The sequence below is a fragment of the Melanerpes formicivorus genome, unplaced genomic scaffold (assembly GCF_026170545.1).
Source record: "Melanerpes formicivorus ecotype bairdi unplaced genomic scaffold, bMelFor1.0.p_v2 SCAF_17, whole genome shotgun sequence".
Lineage (NCBI taxonomy): Eukaryota > Metazoa > Chordata > Aves > Piciformes > Picidae > Melanerpes > Melanerpes formicivorus.
In genome coordinates this window covers 4,899,244-4,922,341 of record NW_027142369.1, presented here as the reverse complement: position 1 = coordinate 4,922,341, position 23,098 = coordinate 4,899,244, and the positions used below count along the sequence as shown (strand labels likewise).

Sequence of the window (23,098 nt, the reverse complement as noted above, 5' to 3'; positions counted from 1 at the left end):
TAAAAGTGAGGAATAAAGACATCAGGAGACAGAATTAAATAGTTATGCTGGCAAGTTTCCAAAACCAAACAGAAAATGCAACATTTTCTCCCCCATACACTGTGTCTGTATTTGTTTGGTGGATTACTGTGTTGCTAAAGCACTCCCTGTCTTTCTGTCATGAGAGATGTCATATTTGTCTACTGGCTTCCATGCTGGAATATGGTCCTCACAGCGGTCTAAGACAACATAGAAGGGAAAGGATTCCTCCTTCTCTGTACTGCACCACACAGCCAGCAGGCAGTACAACAATAGGTCCCTTCTCATGCAATGCAGAGTTAATTTCTGTAGGAAGAATACTGAGAGCAGGGGGCTGCAGATTGAAAGGAGGAATTGCCACACACAACAAAATTGTTTTGGTCCTCTGACTGCAGTTACCACTCATGGAAAAGGGACACTCAGCCTCTTTCTCTCACACTGAGTGCTTCACAGGAAGACTGTGTATTGGATTCTGGCTGCAGGTGGGTATCCACTATGGAGTATGTTGTAACTGCCCCTGTGCCAACCACCACCTCTGGACTGCTCCAGCTCAGATGCTTTCCTTAGACTATTTCTCAGGTTTTTATTTCCACAATCTCTCTAGCCCTCTTTCTCTCAACTGAGTTAATATCCATACAGGAAGGATTAACATCAGCCTGTGCCTGAGTAGGGAAATGAAAAGATTTTTATTCCTGTAGAAGAGAGTGTCTAGTTAGCAGAATAGTCTGCAGTGACTAGAGCATACCTGAGCACAAGGTGTTTGTGATGCAACCCAGCCTTATCTCTTTTCTTGTTGAACTGCACAAAGGTGGGATGGTACTGTCCAAAAAAAAATGTTGGCAGGATCCTGTGTACTGAAGCCTGTTCATACCCAAAAGAAATAGGAAGTATAAACAGAGAACAATCAATGCAAGTACAAAACTTAAAAAACAGCCTGGACAGAAGAAATACAGCAGGTCAGTAAAACTATTAGATGGCTAATTAAATAGCACAGTCCATAATTTCACCTATTTATTCTTGTTTAATAGGTAAGATTAATTTCACAAAATGTCATAATAATGACGAGAAGCAAAATTCCAGGTTTGGTTTGATTTGTTTGTTAAATGAATGCAGCAATCTGCTTGTAAAAGAGAAGGGGGGGAAAAACAGGTTAAAGGATATGTTACCACTCATGGTGTGCTCAGAAAATTTGTAAATGCAACTTGGTTAGCTTCCATGCAGAAAAGCAGAACCTTTTGTGTCTCAGCCCTGGTAATTGGTTGTCTGGGGTTTTTTTCCATATTTGAATTTGTATTCTGAAGCATGAGGCCACTGTAAAGCAAATGACCAACAATATAAGAGTTGTGCCATCCTGAACAAAAAAAAACCCACAGCCTTTCAGAAAAAAACAAAACAAAACAAAACAAAACAAAACAAAACTCCAACGAACAAACAGCACTTCAACTAAAGGAAAATATATTCTACATGTTAAAAAAAAAATATTGAATACGACTGAGCAAATGATAAATGGGAATCACTGGCTTGTTCTGAACATTTTCCTGGCATGGCTTATGTGTTGCTTCTCCAGCTGGGTCACAGTGTAAATTAAATTTATTTTTTCTTGGTAACATTTGTTACATATTTGTAATTTGTCTACGACTGGCATAAAAAGTGGAGTCTGAGGAATGAGACCCTGAATAGTCCTATGCCTTCTATTGATTATTGGCTAAAGCATACAGACAGAAGAGCCATCCATATTAGAAATAAATTCATATATTAATAATAAATCCATATTTCCTTTATATTAGAACTAAATTTAGATTATCAGTGAAAAATATGATTGTTTAGTGTTGTCTGGTCAGGATCCAATTATCATAGTATCATAGTATCATTCAGGGTTGGAAGGGACCACAAGGATCATCTAGTTCCAACCCCCCTGCCATGGGCAGGGACACCCAACACTAGATCAGGCTGGCCAGAGCCTCATCCAGCCTGCTCTTAAACACCCCCAGGGACGGGGCCTCGACCACCTCCCTGGACAACCCATTCCAGGGCTTCACCACTCTCATGGTGAGGAACCTCCTCCTCACATCTAGCCTGAATCTCCCCACCCCCAGCTTCATTCCATTCCCCCTAGTCCTATCACTACCTGATATCCTGAGAAGTCCTTCCCCAGCCTTCCTGTAGGCCCCCTTCAGATACTGGAAGGCCACAATTAGGTCACCTCGGAGCCTTCTCTTCTGCAGACTGAACAGCCCCAACTCCTTCAGTCTGTCCTCATAGGAGAGGTGCTCCAGCCCTCTGATCAAATCAATTATTTATCTTGAACATGTGAGATGCATACATCTCAGGTAGATAAGAGGCATGTCCAACAACAAAAATAAGCCAAAATTGGCTGAGCACTCAATGGAAAAAATAATGATCCATGTTACCTGTCTTGTGTACATTGAAGCCATGGCTACTGACACTGCACAGCACAGATTGCTCTGAGGGTTGAGTGTTGGCATCCAGCAGATTGACATTCCACTTTAAGGACATCTGCAACACAAATGGATGGCATGAGGTATGACTAAAATAACAGCTACTGTATCGAAACAGAATGCTAGACTGGTCCCTCAAACTGAACTCCTATGTGTGCCAAAATGCCCATGTTTCCTCCTTACCCAGGTGTGCTGTCTGAGAGGGGTCCTGATGCACGGGCAGCTCCTCCAAAAAGTTGGTATTTGTGAGTTGGCATCTCACAACAGGAGGTGGAGATCTATGGAGGAGCATACAATTCACACAAATACAGACACACAGAGGCCACAAAAGCTTTTTTTCTGTCAACTTCACTGAAAGACACAGCTTCCCAGGGTTACTGGTGTGAGGAAAAACTTGGTGGTCATTTGTGTTCAGGCACTCAAGGTCATATTTTCCCAACCAGTACCCTGACACAGCAGGTTAATGTGGGGAGCTTTTGTCCCTGGGCATGCAGAAACTGCCGTAGGGAGGAAGGGAAATTCCTTTTCAAAGGAGATGGTTGTTAAAGAAGAGGACTTCCAATTCTGTAAGAAATTGCAGCAGAATATGAAGCAAACCCACCTTCCACTTACTTGGTAGAAATAGGTAATTCTAGAAGCCATTTGTGATCTCTCTAAGATTATTGTATTACTTTCTACACTCTTCAGGGCCAGTGTTTAGACAGGACTTCTGAAATATCTTGCCCATGTTTCCCAAAGGAGGAGTCAGTGGCCTGTGGAAAACCTTTTGTGACTCAGAAAGCCAGGAGACTGCACACAGTGTTTAGTCTTGCCTTGTTGTAAACAAACCTTACAAATGACCTTTCCCTGCTGGTAGATTTCTGCTGCTGGAAGTTATTTCTAAAGCAGTTTTATGTCTTGTCTATGTTTACACCGCATTCCCATGTGTCTGTTTGCATGTGAGCCCTAAGGGTGCTTTGCTTTTTTCCTGGTGGGATGAGGTATGTTCATGGGTGAGGAGTTACTGTTAGTACATTTTCAGAAGGATTAATTCTGGCTAGTTTCTCATAGCCATACCCCTTAAGTTCCCTGCTACTTTTACCCTGGTTTTGCATGGCAGCCTTTTATTTCTTGTTTAGAATCATCGATTCTAAACTGAAGACACATTAACATCCCACAGTGCAAAACCATTTGTTAGAAATAAACTCCTTTCATTAGTAGCAATGGTAAACCACAAGTGGAAACTAAGCATCTGGATGAGCTACATCTCAGAAGAACTTAAGAAGATGAGCCACTGGAGAAAATCTGAGCCAGGAGTACAGATGTCAGCCTGTATCAACCCAGATTGCATGGTATCAACAGTTATGCCCATACTGCTGTGAGCACTGGTAGGAACCAGCTCTTTGAAAGCTTCTCACCAGGTTAAATGAGATCCAGTCACAGCAACTATATGTACGTTGTTGAAGATTTGGGACTGGTTTCAAATAAGTTTTGGAAATCAGATGAATTACAGAATAAAAAACAAAAATCTGAAAGGGTTTACAATATTTTACAGTTGCTTAATAGAAAGTGGGACATATTAACTATTTTTGTTGTTGCTGAACAATTGTGCATGTTCTTTGGAACATTTACTCTTGACATATTCTATTTAAAAGACTGTCAGCCACCATCATTTTACTGTCATCTGCCTGGAAAGTAATGAAGACAACACATACCTGTGATTATGAATTGTAGGAATAAAGCCAGGGAGAAGGTCAGGCTGTTTTTTCCCTCAGGAGCATGGAGTCATTTCCATCAGCCAAGACTGCTGAATACTGGTTCATATCATTAGAAGACACCATGCTCCCACTGCAATCTGTACAAGATGGAACGGACATAAACTTCTTACTTCTCATTCTCCAGATATATCTCATTCCTTGCCACTGCTTCATTTCCTTCTACTATGCCACTTTCCACACTTTATTTGTAGCTGCACTATCAGCAGCAGCAACAGCAGGAGGTCCCTCTCGATTTTAGGCCACGTTTCTCTCTTAAGCAGGTTTTGTAGTGGTAGTGCTATACATACCACAAAAGGAACATCTATTTCATGCTATTCCTTCCTCTCTCAAGCCATCTCTCTCCTTCCCTCCTACTCCCAGTCTCTGTTTTTTCAATTTAAATATTCCTCCTATATTTAATTTCCACTACTCATGTTTGCCTGTGTTTTGCTGATCTGCTGCTTCCTAGCACTTCAAAACATGTTTCTTTCTTCTGCATGGGAAGTCAGCAGCGGGGTTTGGGCTCCTAGTAGTAGTTATTGATGCTGTTGCAGTCAGATATGCTAAGAGGTATCACCTGTCCTTTCTTTGTATCCTTTTAACAAGGATACAGTTCACCTGAATCATATTTGCCATCATCTTGTGAAATCTTAAAGGATTTTAAAGTAGCACTAGGCACCCATGTTTCAACACATAAATGACTCCCCAGTTGTGATCAGACACTTTCTTTCCCCAGAATTCCACATTATCATTTGTTACCAGATCTGATAACTTGGTCATATCCAGTATTGCTCACAAACATGCAGTGGAAGTATCTTAGTGGCAGAAATCCTCATTGCTCATGAGCAGTCACAGAAGCTTCATGGAAGCTGCCAAAGCCCAAGGAACTATGCTGTTTATTATGTCAGCCCATGACTTGACCTGCTGTTGTAAACATGTGCATCTTCTTATGTCCACAGGTTGCCTGTGCATGTCTTAAGAGCAAAATCCTTGGAATAAGGATGGTTTTCTCAGCACAAGGTGTGATTAACAAAATCTCAAGTATATCCCCCAAAGGATTGTCCATGCAGTGCTACAGGCTGGGGTCAGAATGGCTGGAGAGCGGACAGGCAGAAAGGGACCTAGGGGTAGTAGGCTGAGCACAAGCCAGCAGTGTGCCCAGGTGGCCAAGAAGGCCAATGGCATCCTGGCCTGTATCAGGAAGTGTGGCCAGCAAGAGCCGGAAAGTAATTTTGCCCCTCTACTCAGCACTGGTTAGGCCACACCTCGAGTACTGTGTCCAGTTTGGGCCTCCTCAGTTTAGGAAAGATGTTGAGTTGCTAGAACGTGTCCAGAGAAGGGCAACAAAGCTGGGGAGAGGTTTGGAGCACAAGCCCTATGAGGAGAGGCTGAGGGAGCTGGGGTTGTTCAGCCTGGAGAAGAGGAGGCTCAGAGGAGACCCTCTTGCTGTCTACAACTACCTGAAGGGAGGTTGCAGCCAGGTGGAGGTTGGTCTCTTCTCCCAGGTAACCACCAACAGAACAAGAGGACACAGTCTCAAGCTGTGCCAGGGGAGGTTTAGACTGGAGGTTAGGAGAAAATTCTTCACAGGAAGCGTGATTGGCCATTGGGATGGGCTGCCCAGGGAGGTGGTGGAGTCACCATCACTGGAGTTGTTTAAGAAGAGACTGGATGAGGCACTTGGTGCCATGGTTTAGTTGATTAGATGGTGTTGGATAATAGGTTGGACTTGATGATCTCTGAGGTCTTTTCCAACCTGGTTGATTCTATTGTATTCTATTGTATTGTATTGTATTGTATTGTATTGTATTCTATTCTATTCTATTCTATTCTATTCTATTCTATTCTATTCCATTCCATTCCATTCCATTCCATTCCATTCCATTCCATTCCTAATTTTGGCTGGAATAGATTTAATTATTCCCTCTTAGTAGCTAGAGTAGTTCTGTGTTTTGGATTCAGTATGGGATTTCGTATGACAACAATGCTGACAATATACTGATCATTTTAGTTTTTGCTAAGAAAGTGAAGACTTTTCAAATTCCCATGTCTTACTAGTCTGCAAGTGCCCCAGAAGCTGGAAGGGAGCATAGCCAGAGCAACGGACCCAGATGAGCCTAGAGAATATTCCGTATCATACAACATCATGCTCAGTAGATAGGTGAGGGTTGGCCAAGAAGCTCTTTCTCTTCCAGATTGCAGTTTCAGGCTTTTCTCCTCTGGGATTGCTAGCTGGGACTGGACCAGGAATTGGCTGGTGGGTGGTGAGCAATAGCGTTGCATATAACTTGTCTGTATGTTCTATTGATACTTTTATTATAACTTGTTATTTTATCTTATTTCAATTGTTATACTATTCTTATCTCAACCCACAATTTTTACTTTTATTTTTTCCCTGTTCTCTCTGTCCCATTGGGAGGGCGGAGGAGTGAGTGAGCATCTGTGTGGTGCTTAGTTGCTGGATAGAGTTAAATCACAACTAATCAGTTTTCATCTTACCTATTTGTCTCTTTCACTTGATTAACCATTCTGTAATATTCAGTTTGGAGGTTATTTTACCCATTTTGAACTACGTGATAGTGTTCACAGTGCCTTGAATGGAAGGTGGACTGCATTTCAGCTTCATGTGCAAATTACATGTAACAAGAACCTTTTGACAGTCTTTCAAGTTCTTCTATTCTTTTCAGAGCAGGTTACAATGTACCTTCTCAAGAGAAAGCACCAAATTGCACCAGATTTTGCTAACCTTCCCCAATAAAATGTCGAAGTTGAGATCAAGTATATCCTTACATTTACTAGTCAATGATGATGCTATGCATAGATAGATAGATAGACAGACACTCATTAATCATATCATAGTAACTATTTATATTAAAAGATTGAGTTGTGGTCAAACACCTGTTCCTCTGTTGTGGATTCAATCCTTTATTTATATACGTATATACATATCATATATTTATCAGTAGGAACTTAGGGACTAAACTATTGACAAGGGGTGGACAGGTAAGAGGGAAATAAATTGTCCTGAATGAAGGTCTTTAAAACCATATTGCTGCACCACAGAAGTCTGAACTCCGTATGTACCACAGGTGATTGCTTTTGGCTATTTCAAATTTTAAGTGCCCTCCACTGCATCCCTTCTGTCTCTCATGAAGGAAGACTATTTTCTTCAGCTTCTACCTACAGCATCATAAAAATTGTCCCCATGTCCCAACCCCCTGCCAAACATATCTGTGCTGCTTGTTTGTTTGGAGAAAGGAGGCATCTTTGATTAGTAGGAATCTGTTGTCTCCAGCTTGTAAAGCCTTTGAGGAATGGCCTGCCACTCATTATACGTGTACAACATCAAGCACAGGGGGGTTGCCCCACTGGAGGCCCAGGGGTGGTATTACAATACAAATGTTAGGTTGTGCAGGTTTGTGGTAAAATGATGAACTGCACAGCCATGTGGCATCATTTATCATACAGCTTTCACTTCAACAAACAAAGCATGGAATAGAATAATTTATAGAGATGTGTATTACTTTTTCTTCCTTTTCATCTTCTTTAGAGGGGAAATTTATACAACACCATGGTAAATTGTGACTAAGAATGTTGGTGCCATTAAAAAACAGGGCTGCAGAAAAAGTATTGTTTCACAATACTAAAATGCCTAAGAAAGCTTCACTAGAGGAAGCTGAAAAATATTTTATCATAATCTGCCCTCATTCTAGGATGCTGATAAAATAACATTCAACACTTGAGTATTTGTCTGTGGCATTAGGATTTTTTAATTAATCAGCTTTCCAGCTGCACTACAATTTATATCTGCATTTGGCATTTGGTCATTACAGACAGGAAACTGTGTTTAGTAATCTTGCTCATTCCTCATGCATCTTCTTGACAGACAGATAGGAGCTGTACATCTCCCTGAAGCCAAAGTGGTCCTCTCATACATGATAAAACCTATCATGCAAACCAGGCCAATAAAAATGATCACCCAAAGTCAATAGTTCTGTGATAGCAACACACAGGAGAGCAGGAAAGGGTGTGAAAAGGAGTGGAAGAGTTTGATGGGAAAGGATCTGAAGGGTGGACCAGGACCCACAAAGAGATGCAGAAGGCAAGTCTGAGACCTCTGGGAAGCACAGGGATAAACGGTTTCCCACAGACCTGAACATGCAGATGGCCTTTGTCTCTCACTATATCCGTCTCCCACAGGGAAATGTCTGGTTTCCCATCTCCTCTGTCACTGAGAAGGAGGGGGCTTGCCAGTGCATGTGTGACTGGGAGCTACCAGCTCCTCCTCACAGCCAGCACTTACTCTGTTGCTAAATGCAGTATGCTTTGCCATTACCTAGCTGTAATTTGTTAAATCGTTATAATGAAGTTTATCACTATAAAGAAAAGCTTCAGCTGCAGAGTTGAAAGGCTTGTTCCAAATGTGAATATTGCATATGAAAGAATTTCTCTTGTTTCAAACCATTTGCATTTCCCTTACATTCTATTGATCTGATTGAACAGTTCCCAGATCAAAGGCACGCTGGTAAATGAGCACCCAAGCTGGCAATATGTGAATGGACAGCTGTTAAGAGAGCAGCTTAAATAATAGCTCTAGGATTTATTGGATAACATGATTAATGATTATGGAAATATGATGACATGATACCAAAAAAGTAGTGTGCTGTGATGGATGGGGAAGTTGGATGAGGCCAAGCTTAGATGCTAGAGTCTGGGAAACAGTAATATAGCTTGTAATCCTGGTATATGTGATGCTTGGCTGTTAGGAAATGTCGGTGTTCATTTTTGCCTTCTGACAGGAACTCAAACTGCAAAGGATGTTGTGTGTAACATTTATCATATAATAAGGTAGGGAAAAAACCTCCTGCTAATACTGCACTCTAATAGCAGGACTGATTCAAAGAGGCACTCATCTTTTTACTAAAAAAAAATCTTGTAAATTCCAAAAAAACTTACTCAACGCTCATTCTGCTGATTTAATTAACACCTGAGAGAACTACATGTAACACATTAAAGGAGAAAAAGATCTGTTGCAGCACTGACAGTAGTTTGCACACAGACAAGTTTTCTGTGGTTGGGTTTTTTTTAACCTCCAGTTCCAGCAGCCAGAAGAAGCATATCACAGAAGATGAGAAAGCAGAGGATCAAACTGCAGGCTAGAGCTACTCCATGACAAAAATACTGCAAACTCTTGGAGCTGATTATCTGCTGAATGTTGTATGAGGTTCCTATTCACTCTGTGATGGTGGGTGACACAAATCCTATTCCATTTTCAGGATTTTTTTGTTTAAGAGCTCATGAAACAGAAGGTAATATTTGAAAAATTAATAAAAAGTATTATAAAATGTGAAACATTAGCAGACAATTTTAGAGAGAAAGTAGAAAGTTTAATCCTCACTGTGAAACCCCAGTCCAGGAGAATGGAGTGTGAAATTGTTGCTGGCTTTGCATGAGCAGGATTCTATGTTGGGTTTTTTGGTTTGGTTTGTTTTTTTAATCTATTTCCTATATTGAATATACACAGGATCCTACACTGCATTTAAGATGCATGACTTCTGTGTGCCACAGTCTTGGTCGCTCTAAGTGAGGGGTTCTCATCAGGATTTTCAGTTGGGTTGTGGTAGATGACAGCTATTAGGCCCAGAACTTTAGATCCTATCATTAGGTGGTTGTGGTATGACAACAATTGTCATAGCTTTAAAAACAGTGATGTGGGTAGAGCTATTTAAATGAAAACAACATTGCTCATACTAGGCAAAGCAGACAGCTCTGGAAAGAAATACTATATTTGAAACCTTGGAAATGTTGTTAATCTCTTCAGGGATGTGAGACAACAACAGAGATGGTGTAGGATTTGAGAGAGATACCAGGAAGCCTAGTATTTTAAAACCATAATCTAGTTTGCAAGCCTCAAGAGTAAGTATTAGTGAGATTACAGTTCTAGTGAAGAATTTTCACAACAGAAGGCAAAAGATGAGGAGATGCAGCATCTGTTGGCATTTAGGAACAGAACCATTTATAGCCTTAGATGACTTCCTTGGCATTATTCAGGGCACACAATTATGTGATGGGTCAAACCCCCAGTGTTTAGTTATCATTTTCAAACACCCTGAAATATTTTCTCTTTATTTAATCCATCACAAATATCAATCACTCTTCACGAGCAGGAAGCCCACATCTAATTTTCTAATCCACACAACTGGGGAAATGGGAAGATGGCTCCACTATGGCTTGGCCCCTGGACAGTGCCTTCTAGGACATGACTGCTTGGTTACCAGGCAGCCAAAGCCACTTTTCAACTTGCCCATCTTCCCAGCTGTGCTTTTCTCATGAGGACTCCTTTATACTTTTAATGGGAAATTTTGTAGTTCCACTTCATTTTATATTTCTACTTGAGAATTTCATTTTTTCATTTAGTTTGCTGAAAGTAGTTATTTAGCTGCAGGACAGGAATTCAGGGAAGAATGAGCGATCAAACCTTTCATCTCTGACTCCAGCTTTAAGCTCAGGTTAAACTGCTCTTACTGTGTCTGGTTATTGCAATCAAATTATTAGGAAAAATACTAACTGGGCTAATTTAAATCAGTGTAAATGACTGATTATTACCATAGGCATTTTAAGAACCCCATATCTCAAGAAAAAAAATTATAATTTTTTTCCCATGAAGTACACTGGAAAGTTACATGGATGATTAATGAAAGAGGCAGCATTTGGCACATTTTGGAAAAGCTCATTTTATGGAACATGAGAGCTCATTTTATGGAACATGAGAGTAACTTGCATTGCAAGAATTCCTAAGTCATTCACAGAGTATGTGTGCTTGTTGGCATAATGAATCCAACAGTTGCAAACCTGCTTCTGACTGAAAGGTGTGCAAACCCTAAATTGTCACTACTATCCTTTTCACATGTGTTAGAAGCTGCAACAAAGGGCTGAGGACTGAAAAAATTAATGAACGTGAATACAAAGGCTCAAGTCAAGAGAGGAACTAGAGTTGCCTGCATTCTACATCAGAATTGTGTTCAGTTCTGGGTTTCCTCATACAAGACAAATATGGACTTAACATGAAGGTGACTAAAGGATTGAAGCAATTTTCAGAAGGAAGGCAGGCAGGCAGGCAAGGGAGACAAACTCTTCTTAGTAGTGCTCAGTGATACAAGTTAAACCACATGAAATTCAAACTGAACACAGGAAGTCTTTATTTTTAACTCTGAAGATGGTCAGCCACTGCCACAAATTACACAGAGAGGCCATGTCTGCATCTATGGATCTATCAAAGCCCAACCAGACACAGTTCTGGTTCCAAGTGACTCTCTGCTTGTGCAGAGGCACTGGACTAGATGATCTCAGAAGGTCCCTTCAAACATCAAACATTCTGCACTTCCATGGACCCTGTATTCAGCTGGTACATGACCTGTCTTCTGTTGTATTTTTGCATCCAACAACTTGACAGTCCCTTTGCTTCCTGGCCTCCTTACAGTGTTGCCAGTAGAGTGCTAGGAACCCAAGGCATCTGTTGTTTCACAGGTACTTCTGCTTTTGCCTGCGCAAAAGAGTGCTTCAATACTGAGAAGCTTCAGAAGCCAGGTACATAAAATCACAGAGTGTTACACTCAGGTTTCAGAAACAGGGATTCCTTTGTTAGACTGTCCTGATTAAACCTGGTACATGATCTGAGAACCAGCAATACAGATCAGTTATGTGGGTCCTGGTTTCTATGAAGTGTAGCTGGAGAAAGAGCAAGCAGTGCCATGTTATCTCTGCAGTAGCTTAGCAGATCTCTCTGTTAAGAGAGTTCACAAAGATGCAAGATAAATTATTTCCTCAGACTGAGATACTCAGACCCAAACCTTCCACTGCCCCAAAGTACTAGATACAAACCAGTCTATTGCAAAGTAGAAGTGTTCTTCATTTCCACACACACGCCTGGACAAGACACCAGACGAGCTGGCCTAAAATCTGAATTTTTTTGTTTGGGTAAACAGCCCTTGTCTACGATCACTTTGTCTTTTAAAGTATCTAGCTCAAAGCAGCCTACAACCATGTTATTTACCTCTTTTTTTATGAGGAGTCACATGGAAAAGACAAGGTCTAACAGGTACAAGCTACTTCTGGGGAGATTCCGATGAGAATCCAGAAGAAAATTTTTCACAATGAGAACAGTTAGACATTGGAATCATCTCCCAAGTGAAATAGTGGATTCCTCTACAGTGGTCAGTTTTAAGGTTCTACTTGACAGGCTGCTGGGCCATCTCATTTAAACTACACTACAATCTAGAAAGGTTGGAACAGATGATCCTTAGGGTCCTTTCCAACCTGGCATTCTGTGATTCTATTAGGGTATTCATGTGGGAGGCAGGAGCTGTAAGTATGAATTCTAACTAGGAAGACATAATTAAGACCTCACAGAGTCACGAATTACACCACACTGCTCTGCTAAACATTCCCTATTGTGATGACTGTGCACCCTGCATGCTAAGTGTGAATGTTGCTGCAGATGTTGACTTTTGCAGCTGTGTGAACACTTAAGTGCCTGAGTTGTCCTTCTGATTCTTGTCTTTGGTGACTTAATCTCCAGTATGTTGCCCCAGATCAGAGCTGAAGTACTTCACTGGATGTGCTTGGGGCGGAAGGAGAGGAGGTGGCTGTGCAGTACAGCTGCATGTGCATTTTTGGATAGGCTCTAGTCATTAATGTTGTCACATCCCTGAAAATTCACCCAAAGAAGATATCTGAAGGAGAACCTCTTTCTTCCTGCACACACAAACACAAGAAAAGTTTTTTGATGACGATTGCTGATAAACAGCTACAGCAAAGCCTCAGCTTAATTTTATCTCCACAGATAGCTCCCAGAAAAAAACAACCAACACTGCTTCTGCCTGCAGCCTAAACTCACTTTGCTGCCAAGTGCCACCTCAAAGAGAGGCACAATATAAGCTAATTTCATACCTATTCAGTTCAATAATAGGTATTGTTCTAACTATACCTCTACTGATAAGAGACAGAGGAGCTTATTTAACATTGCCAAGCAACTGTTAAAACACTGCAGAATTCAGTCAGCTCTAATGGGCTGATAGTGATCAATCTGAAGTTCCTGTTTGCATTCTGAAGTCAACAATAATTGTCCTTCTCTATTAACATTCATTTAAGATAGTTTATGGCTGCACCAGATTCAATCAGGATTCTGTCTTAACGGTGTTCTGAATGATCTACTCTCCCTTAGAAAGAAATAACCATAATGCATTAAATTGCTTTAATCCACTTGTTTTATTTTGATGTAATGAAGTGGCACAGAAGGTATCACAAGGAAAAAAAAAAACAAACAAAAAAGGGTAATATGAAACATTCTGCGTAAATAAAAGATGATGGCATGAATGGTACCAAGTTGCAGGCAGAGAGTCTGAAGTATTTAGGTAGAGTTCCACAAATCACAAGGCAGCATTTGTGTTTGAGATGCAAAGACATCTACAAAACTCCCATACATTTGGACAAACGGAATCCAGGCAAGATAGATGTAAAAGCCTAAGTGCATTAAACCATGAGATTTTCTTTCCAACCTTAATTTATTAGTTCAGATTTTAGTCATTGGTGTACATGATTTAGGAGAAGGGGCTTTCTGACTCTGATCATGCGTTACTGAGATAAGGAATGGGAAAATGAATAAATGCAAAGGAAGAAATGTTGCACAAGAGGATCCTGCATTCATAAGCATTTCTTTGTAGCTGCAGAATGATTTCTGTGACCTAAAAGGAGAATACGTTATCATGAGAGGGTGATATTTCTTCAGATGCTCTCTGTTCCCTATCTGTGAGTAAAGGCACATTAGTAATGATGCATAAAAAGAGGGACTCAGGGCTTACTGCTGCTGGAGCTGGAATTCTGTGCTTGTACCCAACACAGATCTGTTGCTTTTACAGGTACATAAACGCCTGATTAATGACTGTGCATGTGAGCAATCCCATCACTTTCAACACACCACTACTGCTTCTTGTTAAGTGCATGCTTAAATGCCCTGTTGGCACAAGCTGAGAAAATCAACACTCTGTCAGGTGGAACTCATGCAGGTGGAATAACATTGCCTTGCTTAGTCCACTGTATCTCATACCATGACTTGCAAGAACCAGATCTTAATCTAACAACAGAAGGATGTGCTCTGAAACAAGGACTTCAGCTAGTGCCTGTGTTAGAAGCTTAGCTCATGACACAAATACATTAAAATGTAGAGGTAAAAAGTTGAGACTGTCCCTTCACAAAGCTTATGGCAATGTCTGAGTCACCACAGAACATGAGAAAGCTGCAGGCAATGGCATAGAAGGCTCAGCCTGACTTCTCTTATGTAACTCCTGAATTAGCATTTTCTCTGCTCCACATATAAACCCAGAAAACATCAAAAAGCTGCTACTGAAAGCAGTGCTCTTATTTATTCATTCCTATGAGTCAAACATCACTTAAAAATTAGATATTTTCCACATAAGCTTTAGTACAGGACCAGGCACTTCCCTTGCTGCTACTGGTAAGACCACTTATTTCTGGACTTATTACAAGGATGTTTGCACCCTCTAGTGTATAAGAATTTGCAAGAAATAAGGTTCTTCTAACAACCTTAGCTGAATGAAGATGTTTAATATTAAACTGTAATAAAATCTCCCTGTTACAATCTTAACAACTTCAGGAGAAAGGATTGTAAACTCCAAGATTGCCTTAGGTGTAATCCCTCATGTCCCTGTACTCAGCAAACATAGGACCAGGAAATGGGTTCTACTGAGCTGAATTTTTATCTCACTGGAAGATCAGGGATTTGCAGTAAAAAAACCTGAGACTGTATTGAAAACAGACGATTCAGATAGAGGTCTTCCTGAAATTCAAGGATGTCAGATCGAGCTTCAGCCCATTAGTGAGATAAAGTCTGTAGCTGTGTTTCACTGATGGATAGACATCTTTGGATCTGAGTTTTACTCCAGTTAAGAACTGTAAAAAGAGAGGTATGTGCTTAACTGGATTCCAATAACTACTGTCCAGATTTTCACAAGTAAATAGACTTCTAACTTCTGATAGTGGCCTGCACTGCACTGTTTGAAGCTGGGTCTTAAAACACCTTTGAAAAATTTCTCATAACTGTGGATTGCTTCTTTATTCTTCAGATGTGACTCCACTTATGCCAAATTCTCCTCATTGTGTTAAACAGGGGAGAATCCGTCACTGATAGGAGCCAACTGAGTTTGCCTTGTTGGGGCCTATGGTGGCAGTTCAGTGCCCCATGTCCAGTATAAGTCTGGAACCTGATCAAAATGCAGGCGCTTCTGGAACCAAACCAAACCCAAGTGCTGGTTCCTGGCTGAGAACATGGCATGGGAGTGGCTTGTGGGCACATTTTCTAGTGGGCACTGATTTCTGAGAGTTAGAATGTGTGACAGAAACCTTGGGTCTAGACTCAAAGCATGGCCTAGTAAGTGCTGTTTGGCTTATGGTCAGTAAAGTGTTCATGGGCAGGCTCTGATCTGACAAATTACATATGTGTGTTTCCAAGAATACCCCTTCCCATCTCTCCACTGAAAACAGGATTTAACCATTTTCCCTAAGGTGTCTGAAACAAAATCACTGCAGAAAAATGATATTGCCAAGGAAAAAAAGTGGTCTGTTTTCCTTTTCCAAGCAGAATTAAATGAAATAAGCAAGCAAACTGCATAAATGATGAAAATAAAATTAGACTTCCTTTACTTTCATTATCTAAGTAGTTTCTTATAATAAATGTATGCTAAAATATGACTGTCAGCCAAGAGTATTTACTATATTAAAACAGACTGATTTTATTTACTGTACAATGCTTAATAGCTTCTCCAAGCCATTTTATTCTGTAATTTTAAATGAATTCTTTGGGCTTTTTTCAAAACAAGAAACTTGGCTTTTTGACAGAACAGTCCTTAATAACTCATACTGAAGATACTGCCAAGAGCTGTGATGATGATTTCTGTCAGATTTTTTGCCCTTTCCCCACCCCCCATAAGACTGGAGTAATTGTGATAGTAACATAAAGTCATTTTTACCATTTGTGTTAATAAAGAATAATAATGCAATATATTAAAAGCTCCAGCATATCGCTGCTCAGCATCCCCAAAGAACTACATTTCAAGACTCAGTATCTACCACTGGGATGTAAACCAGGTGAATGAATAATCAGAGAATGTTTTTTTGGAAGTGCATTAATGATAAGAAAATTATACTGGCATGTGTAAGTGCCAGCTTTAAAAGCAAATCTCCACACATATTTGGAAAATGAAATCTATTTACTTTAGAAACTCAAGTAATTATTTGCAAACTCCCCCCTTTTTTTTTTAATTAGAAAGCCAGATCTTTCCATATTAATTAATTTCTGGTTTAGGGCCTTTCTTTTTCATTATTATAACTAAATACTTGAAGCTGTGATATCTGTAAGACAAAATTCCAGATAGAAAACTAATGTTTAGTTTTTCCCTGAAAGTTCTGAGACCACGTGTCTCATATCTAAGAACAGAGAGAAAAATGCTACCTCTTTCCTCCTGCAGACTTCACATTGGCCTTAACTCCGGATCACTGAGATTGGGCTGTGTTGACACTGCTTAGCTTTGACCTCTAAATCTGTCAGTGGTTAGTGAATATAAAAATGGGGTTCTTGGTCACACAGTGGAGGAGTATGACAATCGGGCTGAGATTCAGATGCAGCTCAACTTGGTGATGATGAAGTCATCACTCTTGCAGCCTGTTTAAGTGAGTTGGTCGAGTTTTAATTTGCAATAGATACTCCTGTTGACAATAAGCAAGCAGGAGCAAAAGACTGCTTGAAGTTTCAACAAACGGCCTAAGTGAACACTTGAATTATTCTCCCAACCAAAAACGAAATGTTTTATCAAGAGAATAGAGTGCTATTGGTTCAGAGCCTGTTACTGGAACACAGAGCTCCTAGGTTTCAACTGGAATAGCCCCAGGATTCTAAATAAGCCACCTAAAAGCAGTGAAATTTTATTACGCTATAAAAGAAGTCTTGCGTAAGCAAGAAAACCTGTCATTTTTCACAGGAGGATGTCAAGATAAAATGTAGGTAGAGAAGAGTGATGTACTGCTTTCTGGGGGATTCAGCTGAAATCAAACAAAGGACTGGAGGAAGTGATAATCCCCCTCCCAAATAGTGAAAATAACTCAGAAATCTGGAGATATGATAGGGCTTGTGATGAAATATACTGGCTACATTGAAATTCCATATAAACTGAAATAGGCCTCTGCTCCCAGTGCTCTCAAAGAGACTGTCATACTTGCCTGGTCTTCCAATAATGCCCAATGATGTTTTCATAGGAATGGCAGATTGAGCTGCTTCCACTCCTTATAATACTGCACAGTGCAAAATAAAAATTATATATGAGACTGGTCCCTGCATTGATTTTACAGCCAGGATTGTCTGAAATAATATTCAAGCTTCTGATAGTTTCTTTCCTTTTTAAGGAAAACCAGACCTGCTCTGTTCTTGGTGAGGTGCTCTATTTAATAACCCATTCTTCTCCCTTTTGAAAGTGTAATGTAGTATTTTATATTAATATTAGGGTGCTTGTTCACAGGAATGATTTTTTTTTCCTGTTTCAAGAGGGTGGAAGGATTTGAGCCTTTGCAAAGATGCTAATACTAGGTCAGATATCCCAGCAGCCTCATGCAACTATTATTCCACAGGCATCACCTTAAAGTCTTGGAGAGAAAGCATTACAGTTAATGCAGTTTGGCACGTCAGTGTAATATTCACTGCATTACCTTGACATGGTTTAATGGCATGAGCAGCATGCACTTTGTGTCAGAGAAAATTACGTGTTGACCCTTGCTGTAGCTTGATGCCTGTTCTTAACTGGATAGCTATGAAATGCTGTGGAAAATCTCATATGAACTCCACTCTGCTCCAGCTCTCTCCCATTGGGAACCCATTTCCTACCAGCTTGCCTATTGAAAAAAGAAACTTACTTTGGTGTTTTCATTTGCTACAGTATTATCTCATACACACAATGGAGCTGTCTGGCAGGCCTTCCTCCTGGCCTACCCTCCTAATGAAAAAATAAGCCCATAATGGAAGTGAACATAGAAAGAACTAAAGAGAGGGAAATGCAAAGTGTTTTTTTCCTTCATTGCGATGAGAGATAGACTGTAGCAGGCCCCCTGCAGGAAGGAGTCCACTCTGAAGAAATTCCTTCTTGACTTAGGAAACAGACTGGCACAGAGAACACACAGATGACCTGCATAGCAGCATAATGTGAGAGAATTAAACTTTACCCATGAATACATAGATTAATTGTGAGGGACATCTGGGAAACAAATTTCATGTTCTTGAAAGACAATGGATGATGTCAAAATCCTCTGCTGATTCACAACACAGGCATATCCTCTTCCAAGGCCCTCACCAGTGAGCAAGGGACAAGATCAGTAAACTGTTGTAAATGTGCAGGGCAAATCAATTTACTGCTTGTCTCATCTATTCATATTGCCAGGAAGAATCCCAGTCAGTGCCAGCCCCATTAGTGGCTCCTGAAACACATACAGGTTCAGAGCTGTGACCACCCTATTTGGCACTTCAGAGCTGCTTCTTCCTTTACTTTGGTGGGAACTTAGGCAACTGCCTGAGGCAGACCATTGGAGCATCATGTGCTGACTCTGAAAACTCATTCCTATGGACTTTGTCTCTTCCTCATTGACATGAGACTTCCCAGCTGGACATTCATCACACCGCTAGCACAGCTTTCTGCTTTGGCACCTCACTTGCCCAGAACAGGTTTTGCTATGGGAAAGAGGCAGCTAGCTGGGTGCTTTTCTTCTCCTGCCCACAGCCTTGTCATGGGTCCTAACCTATGCCATGACCTGGTGAGCTCAGGAGCAGGACCAGAGCATGGTCCAGGGTATGAGTGCGTTTACCATGTGGCTAGATGTGACTAGACTTACTCTCACAGATTCTAGCAGCTGGAAAGCTCTTAGCTGAAGCCTCTGGCACAATAAAGACCAGCATGCCACTCGTGCATAGGGATGCTATTCTATTTTTGCAGTGTGTTGTAGTCATTAGATGTCAGTGCCTGGAAAAGGTGGAAAACAGCAAAGAGGCAGATGCTCAGTACCTCCCCTTTGATGTCTCAAGTAACATGAAAGGCAAGACTATGCTACTACTCTGGTACAGTGACATTAAAAAGAATCAAAAAAGAAAGAAATCAGTAACTTTAGAGGAGATCCCTGCAATTTGGCAGTGCTCCTGATCCACAAAGCTACTTTTCTGGTTTCTCCCATTAGTCCAACTGCAATATGTGCAGAACCAGCTTACTTATGAAGCCAGAATATTAATGTTCGCAGTATTAACATTTTGGGGCCCTTAAAATGATGAGCACTAATACCAAAGTATTTTCCATCCTCTCAGCTGAAATCACAATGTTCTGAACTGACAAAAATAAATGCAGTGAACTTTCAGTGATATTGCACCATATAAAAAGGTTATTAAAAATGTATTTGAAGGACTAGCTTTGTCAATACTAATGCACTGAAGAAACAGAGGCTTTCCCAGCTCAGGCACTGATGTACAGACTTAGTGAGGCAGAGATTACCACAATAATAGATTTTAGGAGCTTAATATAGACAAGCATTTGTAGACTTCAAATGCAAAGAATTGCCCTCTGGGATACTCAGTAATATTGACGTGAAATAAGAATATGTGTTTAAAGGAATACTGCCAAGTACATACTGGTTTGGCTCTGAAAATGTCTGAAAGATGGGGAGGAGAGATAAAATAGAGCAGTGTAGAGGAATAGAAGAGTACTGATATGAATGCAAATGATGTATCGGTTTATTTGTTGATTCTTATTTCCATAGTAATCAGAAGGGGGGTTTAGAGATGATTTGTACTTCCCTAAAGTGATGTGTACATAGCAACAAAGTGCCAGTGCATGAAAATTATAAAGCGCAGTTAGCTCCACTTTGAGAACCAGATCCGTTCACTTATCTCGGATTCAGACACCTCTGACGTTGTCACTCATTTTTGGACTAAGTAACTGCTTAATCAAGATTTGGTATTCTTGCTGTGGGGGTTTGATGCATGTCCTCCAGGACCAAATGAAAACCAATCTTGTTTTACTGTTGTAAATGAGCTTAGAATAGAGAACAGGGACAGAAAAAGCCAAGCTTTCAAACTCTTACTTTCAGTCATTTAAGATGCTGATAAGAGAGGTAAGAATTTATTTCTAATTATCATTGTGGTGGTTGGGGTTTTTTTAATATAATGCTCCCTTTGAAGAATGCAGAAAATACTTTACTGCTCCCATTGGTATGTGCTACCACTATCAGTTTTGTTCTCCTCCAGTATCTTTTGGTGTGTGAGAGGTGAACACCTTTTACTCCAGCAGTCAGGCACTGTTGAAGTGAGAAGCTAAACGCCCGTCGCTTCAGCTGTGCTGCTAGCTCTCACACAGGTTTTGTACAATCCTGTCTTTGTGAGTCTCAGCTCTTAAAGTATCAGCTGCATTCTGTACTGTGTTTTTTTTTCAGTGTATACTTGTCTGCTTTACTCAGGTTAATTTAATCAGCAGAAGTGCCCATTAGTTCTTGAGAACCATCTTTCTCAAGGGTGTAAGGGTTATAACACTAAACTGTACAATTATTCTTGTTCAAAGAGGGTTCCTTTGTCCTATAGCTGGAATTTGGGACAGCTCTTGCCCTAGGGGTGGCAGATCTATCCCCATTAGGACTTCAAAAAATTCCTGAAATATTTTTGGGTTGTTCTGCCTTAGCAGTGATGTGCTGTAGCAGAAGAACACAAGGGAGGTTTAATAGAATGATACAGTAACGTGCTACAAGTTTTCATAAAGGGTTCTTTTTATTGGATTTTTTTGTGTGTGTTTTGGTTTGGTTTTTTGGTGTTTTGAGGGGAGGGTGTGTTGTTTTCAGTAATGCTTAAAAATATGTTCTGGACTTGCTATGCACTGATGCATTAGCATAATAGCCTCCAGTGGGGATTTCACTGACTTTCCTGTGTTCACAGGTGGGCATGTGGTAAGTCAGGCTGAGTGGGAAAAGTGCTGCACAGGAGAAAACTGCAGTCTTTTAAAAGGTAATAGGATATTTTCTGTTTTCCAGGGTATCCAACTAATCATGTCAATGCTATCATGATAATGAATAATCTGTTTTCTACAATGTAGTTCTCTTAAACTTCCAGTGCATTACAGAGGTGTACATAGACACATGCCAGCACACATCTTATAAAACCTTCTGGCAAGATCTCTGCCATCCAGAAAAACATGAATGCTGGTATTGGCATTGATCCTAGTTTTAAAGACCTTGCAACCTGGCTTATTATCAAGGATAGTATCTCAGAGAAGACATATCCCTAGCAAGAAACAACACAGCAAATAATATCTGATTAACAGATAGTTCTGCAATTTTAACAAGAATATCTTTGTTCTGATAACTAGAAATACAGCTTACACTTTCTTGTTATTTCCAGAACACGAAATTAAAAGGAAGCTCTTAGTGGAATTAAACACTTCATTTTCACTGAGTATTTTCACAATAATTACTACACATGTAATTAATATCATCCAGATGCAAGGCATCTGCTTTAACGTGTGCAGCGATAATACCCAGTGATGATACCCAGCACCAGCACTGGATCCGGGTACCCTTAAACAGGCCCTGCGGCATTGCCACCTTCCACCCTCCAGTTACTAGCGGGAGCTTCCAGTTTCCACGTCCGAACTCCACAGCCTCCACCCTCTGTGGTACCAGAAGGAAGAACAAGCTAGAAATCTCCTCTAAGGTTAGCGCTCAGCCCTACCCTAGGGGTCAGAGGGCAAGTGATACTTGGAGAGGCCGAGGTAATACCTCAGTCCTGCCGCACCGCTTCTCAAACTTCCCAAGAGGATCCAAGCCTTTTCAGGAAAAAAAAACAACTTGGACCATCTCGCACAGCTTTGTCGCGGCAGTTTTTACTGCTAACCTGCAAAAGTCAGGCTGTATTTCAAACATTCACCTACTTCTGAATTCTCTTGTCGTTTTTGCTTTTTCCTTGAACGGCTGCGGATTCCCCAGGGATTTCCTATCCCGCCTCGCGAACGCCCCACCGCGCCTTCAGCCCGGGCACGCCCCACGCAGCCGCGGCGTCGATCGGCCGGAAGCGCCGGAAGCGACCGCTCGGTACTGGCGGCCGGGGCACCGCCCCCTTCCCGCCGGGCGAGGAGCGGCTGTCGGCGGGCCGCGGGCTCCTCCCGGCGGCGGCCCAGATGCTGCTCTGCAGCGCGATCTGCCTCCCGCCGGGGCCGGCGGGCTGCAGGCGCTGCGCCGGGCCGCGCGGGGTCGTAGGGCCTAGCCGGGGGCGGCGGGGAACGCCTATGCCGGGCTGTTAGGGACAGCTGGGCCACCTTTTAGCGGTGGCTCCATAGCTCAGTGGTTAGAGCACTGGTCTTGTAAACCAGGGGTCGCGAGTTCGATCCTCGCTGGGGCCTTCACTTATGTTTTAAAAGGTGCCCCTATCCCGGGGCCGCATGAGCAAAGAAAATAATTTTGGGGTATTTTGGTGGTGGAGGGCTACAATGGGCGGTGTGCGGGGGTATGGTAATGAAGGGGAACGGCTTGGAAACAAACACTTGATTAAACCTGTGCTAACGTTGGCTGCTGAATTAACCCATGGGTTTGTGCTGGCTGTGGACTTGGGTGGAGCAGTGTGGGGATGGGAGAGTCAATGTGTGTACAGCTCGCATCGCAATTTCCCTGATGGAAGCTTTGGCAAAATGCTGTTAAGGGGTTTAAAAGGAACAAATTGCCCCTGAGTGGAGAATAAACTGGACAGGATTACCTGACTCTTCACAGCTTGTCAGGCAAACCGAGCTGTTAGTTTTATTTCCCTGC

General features: G+C 41.3%; 2 long non-coding RNA genes and 1 other non-coding gene across 3 annotated transcripts; 2 read left to right on the top strand and 1 right to left on the bottom strand.

Moving 5' to 3' along the window:
• Positions 1–1,011: 1,011 nt before the first annotated feature.
• On the bottom strand, positions 1,012–22,352 carry LOC137446304 (uncharacterized). Its single transcript, XR_010988612.1, has 5 exons — positions 22,228–22,352; positions 4,172–4,311; positions 2,661–2,755; positions 2,430–2,535; positions 1,012–1,329 (listed from the first exon to the last, which is right to left on the bottom strand). It is a non-coding gene; the product is annotated as an uncharacterized lncRNA (long non-coding RNA).
• Positions 20,198–22,357, top strand: LOC137446306 (uncharacterized). Its single transcript, XR_010988613.1, has 3 exons — positions 20,198–20,425; positions 21,237–21,305; positions 21,699–22,357. It is a non-coding gene; the product is annotated as an uncharacterized lncRNA (long non-coding RNA).
• Positions 22,358–22,622: 265 nt separating this feature from the next.
• TRNAT-UGU (transfer RNA threonine (anticodon UGU)) lies at positions 22,623–22,695 on the top strand. The gene has a single exon. It is a non-coding gene; the product is annotated as a tRNA-Thr (tRNA).
• Positions 22,696–23,098: the final 403 nt, after the last annotated feature.